Genomic DNA, 10,551 nt, shown 5'->3' on the forward strand with positions numbered 1-10,551 from the left:
TGTATTAAAAGTTTCAAGGTTAAGTAGCATGGAAAGTGTGTCACTTTTAGAAATATAGACCAAACTGCAAAACAGCAAAAGTGCTTTGCCATTAAGTTTTTCACAATTGGACCAAAAACATTGAAAATTCTAATTAGGTTCAGTTCCGGGAGAATAATAAATTAGACAGTGAATATATGGCAATTTACATAAATAAATTTGTTGTCCTTTAAATTTATGTAACTACATTCTTTCAAACAAGAAAACGTAAATATATTGTTTCATATATCTATAAAAATCGTTACTGGCAGTAGCGATTTACGGGAAACACATAATTCGTTATAACTAGCCGCGAATTACATGTAAATGGAGAAATACAAAAATTTCTAGAGGCTGCCACGGTTTCTGTTCAAAATGGGTTGTGCATAAATTGCTACTGATAGTAGCAGTTTATGTGTATTAGGCTGACAGTAGCAGTTTATGTGTATTGGGACACGTGCGTAAACTACTGGAGGTAGCAGCGGTTTACGTTAAGTATGTGTGAGTGTGGCTGCCTATATAAACCCCTCAAAGACCAAAAGTGGAGGAAGAGTGTTATTTCTCACAAGCTACCGGCCACCCTCCATGAATTTCTCAAACTCACCAAGGTAACCACTCACGACCTTCCCATCGACAGGCAACCCAAGCTGAAACGCCACATCTTGCAATGTCACTGTGCACTCTCCGAAAGGCATATGAAAGGTGTGCGTCTCATGACGCCACCTCTTAACGAATGCACTGACCAATGGCTCGTCCAACCAGAACCAGTGGCTGTTTAACCTGGCCAAGTGGTACAATCTATCCCTCTCTGAATACGAGATGATCCTTTCATACATGGACATATTTTATTGCCGTCTCACACTATAAATACACCTAGTTGACTTCACACAACATAAAAGATATACACAAAACAATTAAATTCTATTATCCACAACAAATCCTCTTATCTAATAATAACAAATTGCTTAAACCATCAACCAACAAAAAAACAATAAAACAATTAAACTATTAATCTATTAATCAATCGTCAAATCAAATTAAAATTTTATATTATAAAAATTAATATAATAATAAATATAATATAATAGTAAATATAATAAATAACATAGCTTGGGATGTGGGTCAACGAGATGTTATTTGTGAGACGGATTGTGTGGAAGCATTTAATCTTGTTACTCAAGATGGTTTTGGGTTTATTGATCCACTGGTGCTCAAAATAAGATATATCATGCATTGAAATTGGCGGGTTGACTTTCGTTTGATTATGAGAGATGCAAACACGGTGGCAGATACTATGGCAAAGATGGCGATGAAGTTACAACTTTCGCATGTGGAGCTTCTTTCACCTTGGGAGGAGTTTAAGAGTAGTCTTGAACGAGACTGTCCCTCTATTTAGGCAGTTCCTTGTTTTGTTTGTTTTGTTTTTCTTTGTTTAATTTATTTCAGTCACAAAAAAAAAAAAAAAACCGATTCGTATGTATAACTCTACTACATTTTACATCCTAACATGCAAAGCCTAATTTCAAACTATAAGGATTAAACTATAAATTCTAGTTCCTCTACCTTAGTATCATTTTTGTAATTAACAAATGTTAACGCTAAAAAAAATAAAATATAACTGACCTTGTCACCAATGGCACTGGCAATATGGGCAACACCGTTCAATCGGTACAAGTTCTGTTCGTTTGCCATGATATCCAGCTAGAGGTCGACACTCGGATACCTCGGACCCACTCTCAAGTTGCTCTGACCTCTCTCTAAAATTTTCTCTCTCTAAATAACCTCAAAATGATTCCAAACGAGTAATCCGCGGCTGCCTTCCACGGTTTATATAGGCATTCACTCTCCACGTAAATTGCTGCCTCTAGCGCAACAGTTTACGCACGTGTCTCAATACACATAAACCGCTATTGTCAGTAGCAGTTTATGGCCAAGCATCAATAAACAGAAATCGTGACAACTTTTAGCGATTTTTGTGTTCCCCTATTTACATGTAATCCGCAGCTGGTTATAGCGGATTATGTGTTTCCCATCAACCGTTATTGCTGGTAGAAATTTTTATAGATATATAAAACAATGTATTTGTGTCTTTATGTTTAAAAGAATGCAATTGCATAAATTTTGAAAAGCAAAAAATTTATTTATGTAAATTGCCTTAAATATATACGGTAGAAGGGGCTAGTTTCTTGCCTTACGATTCAATTTTCTCGTTGGAACAGAGTACACATATTTATAAAATCCATAAAATTGATATAAAATTAAATTGAATTTATACAATCAGATTATTATAGCATACGATACATTAGTTTATCTTGGGGCAACTGTTCTTAATATATAACAATATATCTTTCAAATTGTCCTCAATAAAGCTATTATCATAAATAAAACTACTATCTTTCACACTTGTTATCTAAAGAAAAACATATTGTCTATATGTTATATATATTGATCCTTAATTAGAATGAATCAATCTTCTTTAGCCGTTTATATTTTCACATGTCGTTAAAAATGGGTCAGTTAATTTTTTCAAATAAAATTTTAAAAAATTACTAAGACAAACATATAGCAAGAGAATTGATTTGCTCTAATATTCCCCTGAAAATTTCTAATGTTACATATGACGCTGTTAATGTCGAGAAAATTTATTGGGTCCAATACAGAATGATTAGGTCCAAACAAAAAGGAAAGGCCCACAAAACCCCATACATAGACATGGAAAATGTTAAATTCTGGCATGAGATGAATTATTTATGTTATCCTAGCGTTTACAGAGGTGAACTGAAAAAACAAACAAACAGATTAGTACAAACAGGACGGTCCTATAAAAATGAAAAATTTGATCTGCATCTTGTGCAGTGCAGGGGAAGAAGAAGATGAAGAAAAAGCCGTACAGTATTTGCCAGTTTTGCACCCTGGCCCTTCTCCCTGAGCAGCTGCCACTTGTGGCTGACCAATTTGATAAGCCATGTCTTGATCGTAACATACAACAGTTACTTATGTTTGCTTTGTAACTTGAAAAATAAATAAATGAGTAATATTTTAAATAGGTCTTTAAAGATTTGGTGGTCTTATATATTTGTCTTTCAAAAAAATTAACTAAGTCTTTGGTCTTTAAAATTATTAGATATATGCTATATATATTTTTAGTTTAGATTTAGCCGGTTAACCGAATACTTTCTCTCTTATGTGGAGGTGATCAGTGTGACGTGTCAGGTTTAATGCTACGTGTCGTTTCCAGGACACATTGGTCCCTGCACACGTGGCCAAAACGATGTCGTTTAAGTGCTTCTCTAAACGACGTCGTTTTGAGTAGGACAGATTAGTCCCCAATCTTTCTCCTGGAAGTGTTATAAAACGACAGTATTTTGAATGCGGACCTACTATAAAAACGCACACCCTTTTCCTTTCTCTATGTAAAATTACCTGAAACCCCACACCCTCATCCAAATTTTACAAGGTAACCCTTCATCTTCCTCAACTCCATTAACGTTGATTGAAGTCTGTAACAGTGGTTTGACGGCGACTAGTTGGTGGCAGTGGTGTGTCGTGCATATTGCTATTGTTGGAGGTAAATTTACTAATTTTTTTCTGAATTAAATTGAAGGTGAAGATTGAAGTATGACGAATATGCATATCTTGTGTAGGGTAGATCATAGATAGTGTGTTGTTATAGGTTAAGTCAGAGTTGTAAATTGATTTAGGTTATGCTGTTTCATAATAATGTTAACAATGTCGGTGTTAAAAATTGGATTCTATTTTAATGTTGTTGTAATGTGTTTGTTTCTTGTTTAAATTATGATAGATTTTTATTTTTTGATATTTAGAAGAGCAAAGACGTGGTATTTGGTGAAAGTTTTGTTAGAGACAACAAGAGGATACTTGTGTACATCAATGGAGAAGTCAAAAAGTTTCTCCCAATGGACATTGACTTGATATGTTTCTTTGACTTGAAGAAACTTTTTTTAGACTTGGGTTACCATGAGTACAAAGCAATATATTGGTATGATCCTACTTCTACTGACCTGGAATCCGGTCTTCACCCATTCACGGAGACAAAAAGATCAGAGCTTTGCAAAAGAACAAGATGCTAAATGAGGATACTAACGAATTCTACATCTATTTTGACCATCGAATCATGGAAGATACGGAGTTCATTAATGATGATGATGGTGTTAGTGTTGAGGAGGTGGATATGCAAGAGGTTAGTGCTGAGGATGATGGTGTTGACAATGATGTAAATATTGAGAGTTCTGATAGTAATGATGGGTATGAGTCTATAGAAGATGCACTGTATTAGCCTTTACCTTCCGGATATGATTTTTCGGATTCAAGTGAGGAAGAAAAGTCAGTTGGAGGTGGTAAAGAAAGGGAAGAATAATGGGAAGAAGAAATCTCTAATGAAGACCTTGCATAAGAAATCAAAAGTTGGTAAGCCTGTTAATGGGCCAGTTGGCAAGGGCAACGATGAGTCAAAAAGGATAGGCATTGGAAGAGAAGAGGTAGCTGGACCATCTGTTCAGAAAAAGAGTCATGGTGGGCCTACCAGGTCCAATAAGAGTGATTATGGGCCTGCTGGAATAGAAAAGGTTGTTAATGGACCTTCTGGTGACAACAAAAATAATGCTACACCTGCTAGTGCCAATGAGACTGCATCAAAGTCCAGAAAACCTGCTACACTTGATGAAGAACTTGGTGTGGAGTTGTTACCTGAATCGACATTGAGTTTGAGTATGAGTTTGAATAATTGTTGATTCCAGAAGACTCAAGTGATGATGGAGGAAATGGGTTTGATTGGTTTAATTCAAGTGCAGAATTTGGGGAGGTCCAATTTCAGCTGAACATGGAGTTTGAGTAACTTGAACAGTTTAAGCAAGCTTTGAAGGACTTCACAATAGCAGAGGGTAAGAGGATATTTTACAATAAGAGAAGGGTTAGGGCTGCTTGTATACATGGAGAATTCTCGCCTGGAAAGGAAGTGCAAAAAGTCAAGGCAAAGGCAAGAAAAGCAGCTAAAGAAAAGGCAAATTTAAAAGCTGCTAAGGAGTGGAGATGACAAAGCTGATATGGTGGTGGCAACAAATGAGTCTGAAGGTGAAGGTGATAAAGACAATGATGGGGTAGTGGATAAAGATTGTGGAGCTAATGCCAATGATGGAGCTACTGCCAGTGAGGTAGAAGGACAAGCTAATGCAGCAGATAATTAAAACATTGCAAATCAAGGTGAGAAAATGGTGAATCGGAGAAGCATGATTGTCTCTGGCTTATATACTGTTCAAAGAACACACAGTCAGGTGAGTATCAATAAAGACTTACAACCCCACTCACACGTGTGGAAGAGAATTTGGCAGCAATATGTCAGATCAAAATTGGATAGTAGAAAAGCTAGAAAAGAGATTGTTGAGTCAGCCACGTTTGACACATACAGAGGTATGGGATCACATGAAGGTTGATTACAATGTCATACTCAGTGACAAAATATTGTACAGAGGACTCGGATGGCTAGGAAGAAGTATGTTGGTAACGAGAAGGCGCGATATGAAAAGCTGCGAGACTACCTGAATGAGATACACATGTATTTTTTGTTATGTTATTTCAAAAAGTAACACTTCCCGAGATTTCAACGATTTGAGAACATTGGCTTAAATTACTTTAACATTGACTTTCTTTGCTAGTCAATGTCATGATTACTTCTTAGACAACCATCAATATCAGATTTCACTAGAACCATTCTTTGTTATAGTCCTTAATCTTTATCTTCTAATAAAAATCTCAATAAAGTATTTACGTGTTATTGGGAACAAAACATTGAGAATGTTTGAGTTACACAAATTCAATAATTGTCTGCACGTTTGTCATGTTGAAATTTAATCATTTGATTCTTAAGAAAGAAATAAATTGCATTCTCAAATGTTTAATTTGTATGAATTAGGAGTATAATTAAGTGAATTCTTGTCATACTAAGATATATACTTTGTTATGTTATTTCAAAAAGTAACACTTCATAATAAAATTTTTATGTTATATATATAATAATCATTTTGTTATGTGTTTCCTATGGTTCTTAATTAATAATCCAAATTATATGTTTACACAGAGCAATGCAAGTTCATCTGCACTGTTGGCAGTGGATTTCATACTTCAATCTCCTTCGTTATTTGATAAATTATACATTTGCTTATATGCTTGCAAAAGGGGTTCAAGGCTGGATGTCGCCCTTTGATAGATTTAGATGGATGCTTTTTTAACGACTTTTATGGGGACAGTTATTGTCAGCTGTAGGACAAAATGCGAACAATCATTTTTATGTGATTGCGTATGTAGTAGTTGATAGTAAGACAAAGGCTAGTTGGAAATACTTTTTGGGATTGTTACAGGATGATCTTGGGCAATGCACTGACGATGGTTGGAACTTCATCAGCGATCAACAAAAGATATCCCCGAATATCACATAGGTTTAATGTTTTAACTTTTAATGTTTGTTATGTTTACTATCTTAATGTTTTTTATTCTTGCTATTTTAATCATGGTTATGTATGTTATTATCTGCTGCCGTAGGTTTAGTGTTAATGTCTTTTAGCTGTAGATACTTTTTATATTTAGTATTTTTATATTTGTTATTTTCAGGTCTGTTTGAAGTATGATGTAGGGTCTTTTGCTAGCACTAAAGGAGGTTACGCCTAACGCACATCACAGAAACTGCCTTAGGCACATTTGGAAAAATTTCACAAATAAATACAAGGATACACAGCTTAAGAACGTGGTCTGAGCTTGTGCCAAAGGTTTAACATTTGCAAAGTTTAATGAGAACACGCAAAGCCTGAAGAGGATGAACGAGGACGCACGGGCTTACCTTGCAAAATTGGATCTAGGATGCTAGACTAAGTCAAAATTCAGCCACTGGCATAAGCTAGACAACATCACTAATAACATGACAGAGGCGTGGAATGCCAAGATAATGCACCATAGGAAAAAATCTATCCTAACAATGCTAAAGGAGCTCAAATGTTACATTATACGGAGGATGACACAATACAAAAAGGCTCTAAGTACATACACTGGTGTAGTTGCTCCTGTACAACAAAAAATGATGGAAGTAATTATGAAAGACACAAAGCACTGGACTACTTAATGTGCTGGCGATGATGCCAGACATGTATTGGAGGTACAAATGCACATGAAGAAGCTGGGAGTGCATTTGGATAACAACACATACATGTACATATAACATGTGGTAACTTACAGGTATAACACTTAAATTTATACATTTTAGTTGTTATTGTGACAAACTGTATATCTAATTGTAGTTAATAATCACTTATAGGTATTCCATATATGCATGCCATGGCTGCTATTGCTAAAAGGGAAAATAGAGCAGACACATATGTGCACAAGTGGCTGAAGATGGATGCTTTCAGAGCAACATATGGTCATTTCATTAGCCCTTTTAATAGTGAAGAGTATTAGGATAATTATGGAGAAATAAGTTCAATCCCTCCCAAGATTAAGAGGCCAATAGATCGCCTAGTAAAGAGAAGGAGACTAGATCCAGTGGAAGATAGACCAGAGGGTACTAAGGCAAAAAAGACCTTCAAAGTCACATGTGAAAAATGTGGAGAGCCTAGCCATAATGCTAAGACCTACAAGGGAGCTTCTAAGGCTGAGACTATTGCTAAAGGAAAAGTCAAGGGAAAATTCAAGAAAAAGTCATTTGCAACACAAGAAGAGGTTCAGGTTTCTCAATCAGCACTAATAACTCATGTATTCATGATTAACACTTACCTTCTTATACTAAATGTGATATATTGTGGAGCTTGAGATATGTGATAACATGTTTAGGATTGAGATTTTTTACAGCAATTAGTTGCTCTGTTATAGAGACCAAATTGACATATAATATAATTGATTAGGGATCCGTTTGACTTATATCATAAACATTAAAGGACCTATTTGACATACAAGATACATTATAAAGGATTGAATTGTCTTAATAAATTTGCTCATGTATGAGGTAATTCAGCCTGAGGCACCAACAAATGTTGCTGTACCAGATATTAGAATGAATGTAAATGCTGAAAGTGTAAGTATGCTTGATAATTTGTTTCACTATTTATTCCTAACACTAGATAATAATATCTTTCTGTCTTGGACTCTCAGTCTTGGTAGGATAGTCTAATTGAAAATGAGTTCATGTATATCTTATGCTAGAATACTCATAATTGTTTACAATTCTATCACGGAAGATTGGCTCAACCTCAGGCTCAGCAGCCTTTTAGACGTTCAAAGCAGGCAATAATTATGCCTAAGATTTAGGAGAGTGTGAGTGCTGAGACCATGGCAGTTGTAAGTAGTGGCACAACCTCCATAATGTTCAAATTTAGTCCAACTCCCGGACTGAATCTCTCTAAGAAGAAATGATGCTTTCTTGAAACTTATTGTGAAGGGGACAAGACCTTGTTTTGTTATTTTGAAGAAAATAGACCTCCACTTTTAATTAATTTTGTCTTACCAGTGTGTGTAGAAGGAAATAAACCTTCTTTGGTTTGTTTTATATAGCTAATAACCGTAGCTACTTATGTGCATACTCTATTTTGATGCTACTTTATGTTAACATTTTGATACGTGATATTTGCATATTCTGGTTTGGATTATATACTATGTTTTATAATATCTACTTGGCCAAGTTACTTACATGCATACTCTGATTTGGATATAGACTAGCTTCTGTTCAGCATCATCGTCAACCTCTAATGTCCATTTAACTAAAATGAGCCATTGCAATACAATATTTTTTCGACAAACATACAATGCTGATTGCTTAAATAAGCACCACATAGATATAAAATAAAATTACAACTACAAGTGCACCAATTATTACACCTCTAAACAACCTGAAAAACACTATCTTTCTTGAGTTTTAGACTATCTTCATTCTTCTTTATTAACATCTCCACCAATTTTTTACTCTCTCCTCCAAGCTATAATTCAAACCTGCAACAAATTCTTCACCCACGCATGTCTCCACAGAGGCCAATCTACTGCTTTCAACTACATCATTCATCAGATACCCAAAAATCTCATCAAACCATACAAAAAAATCACAATAACCTTGCTTTTCTTACAATCCAATAATGAAACAGAATTCATAACATTAGTCTTAAACCAATTATCAAAACTATAACACCACAAAAATCTACCACTCTAAAGTACCTTAAAGTGAGGACAACCAAAGAATAGCATATTCGGGTTCTTTGCTGTGCAAGACCTGGATATTACGTCCTATGTCCTGCACTTGCACTTAGAATGTTCTCATCTTCTGAGTAGCCCCCTTGGGAAGCCAATCAAACTACTGTCAACACTGAAGACATCATTGATACTTTATCAACCACGTCTCCGAATTGCGACTGATGTGCTGCCTCCACTCGCCACCACCTTCTTCAAAGCTAAAAACTCTCTATCACATACTAAGATACATGAATTGGAGACAAAGAGACAAGGGTTGAAATGGCAACGTATTACGCCTCTCATAACGCTGTCGTTTTATAACACTTCCAGGAGAAAGGTTAGGGACTAATCTATCCCACTCAAAATGACGTCGTTTGGAGAAGCACTTAAACGACATCATTTTGGCCATGTGTGCAGGGACCAATTTGTCCTGAAAGCGATGCATAGTATTAAACCTGACACGTCACACTGATCACCTCCACGTAGGAGAGAGAGTGTTTGGTTAACTGGCTAAACCTGGACCAGAGACGTATATGGTATATATCTAACAATTTTGGAGACCAATGACTTAATTTTTCTAGGGGACAAATTTATCGAACCGCCAAATCCTTGGGGACCTATTTAGGGTATTACTCTAAATAAATTTTAAATTTAATATTTTGGTCTTAATTTTTTTATGAAGTCTCTAAGAATTATTTTGTTAAATAGATTGGTGTTTCTATGGCTTTTACTTATTAATTACTTTTGAAAGGATTCATAGCTGTTGTGTGGCTGACATCTCTATCACGATGTCACATGTCACACGTCAAGTAGCGAACAAATGAATCTTTATTTAATGTGGCAAAAATTATACGGATTAAAAGCGTAAAAAAAGACCATGAAAGAAGCCATCATAAAATCATAAAATGACGTTTTGAAATTTGTGTTATAATAATATATATTGAAAATTTAATTATTTTTTAATAGAAATATTGAAAAATTTATTTGTACAACATGCATATTAAAATTCTGATTAAAATTTTGCATCTAATAATATGAGACCAAATCCCTATTTTGATACCTGAGATTCACGCGATTACTTATTTAGGTTTCTGAAATTCAAAATTACCCATAGTAGTGTTCTAGATACAGCTCCGGACACTATTTTGGTCCCTAGCCTCTTTTCGACGCTGAGTTAGTGAATGAAATGCTTAGGTGGCAAAATCTTGACACGCTAAGAGCTGCAACGGCTAGGTGACATGACAAAATTTGATTTAGGATCCAATTTGGTCCTTTGAACCCTAATTATGCACGTTATTGACGCTACCCTCC

Source organism: Arachis ipaensis, chromosome B08 (genome assembly GCF_000816755.2).
Source record: "Arachis ipaensis cultivar K30076 chromosome B08, Araip1.1, whole genome shotgun sequence".
Lineage (NCBI taxonomy): Eukaryota > Viridiplantae > Streptophyta > Magnoliopsida > Fabales > Fabaceae > Arachis > Arachis ipaensis.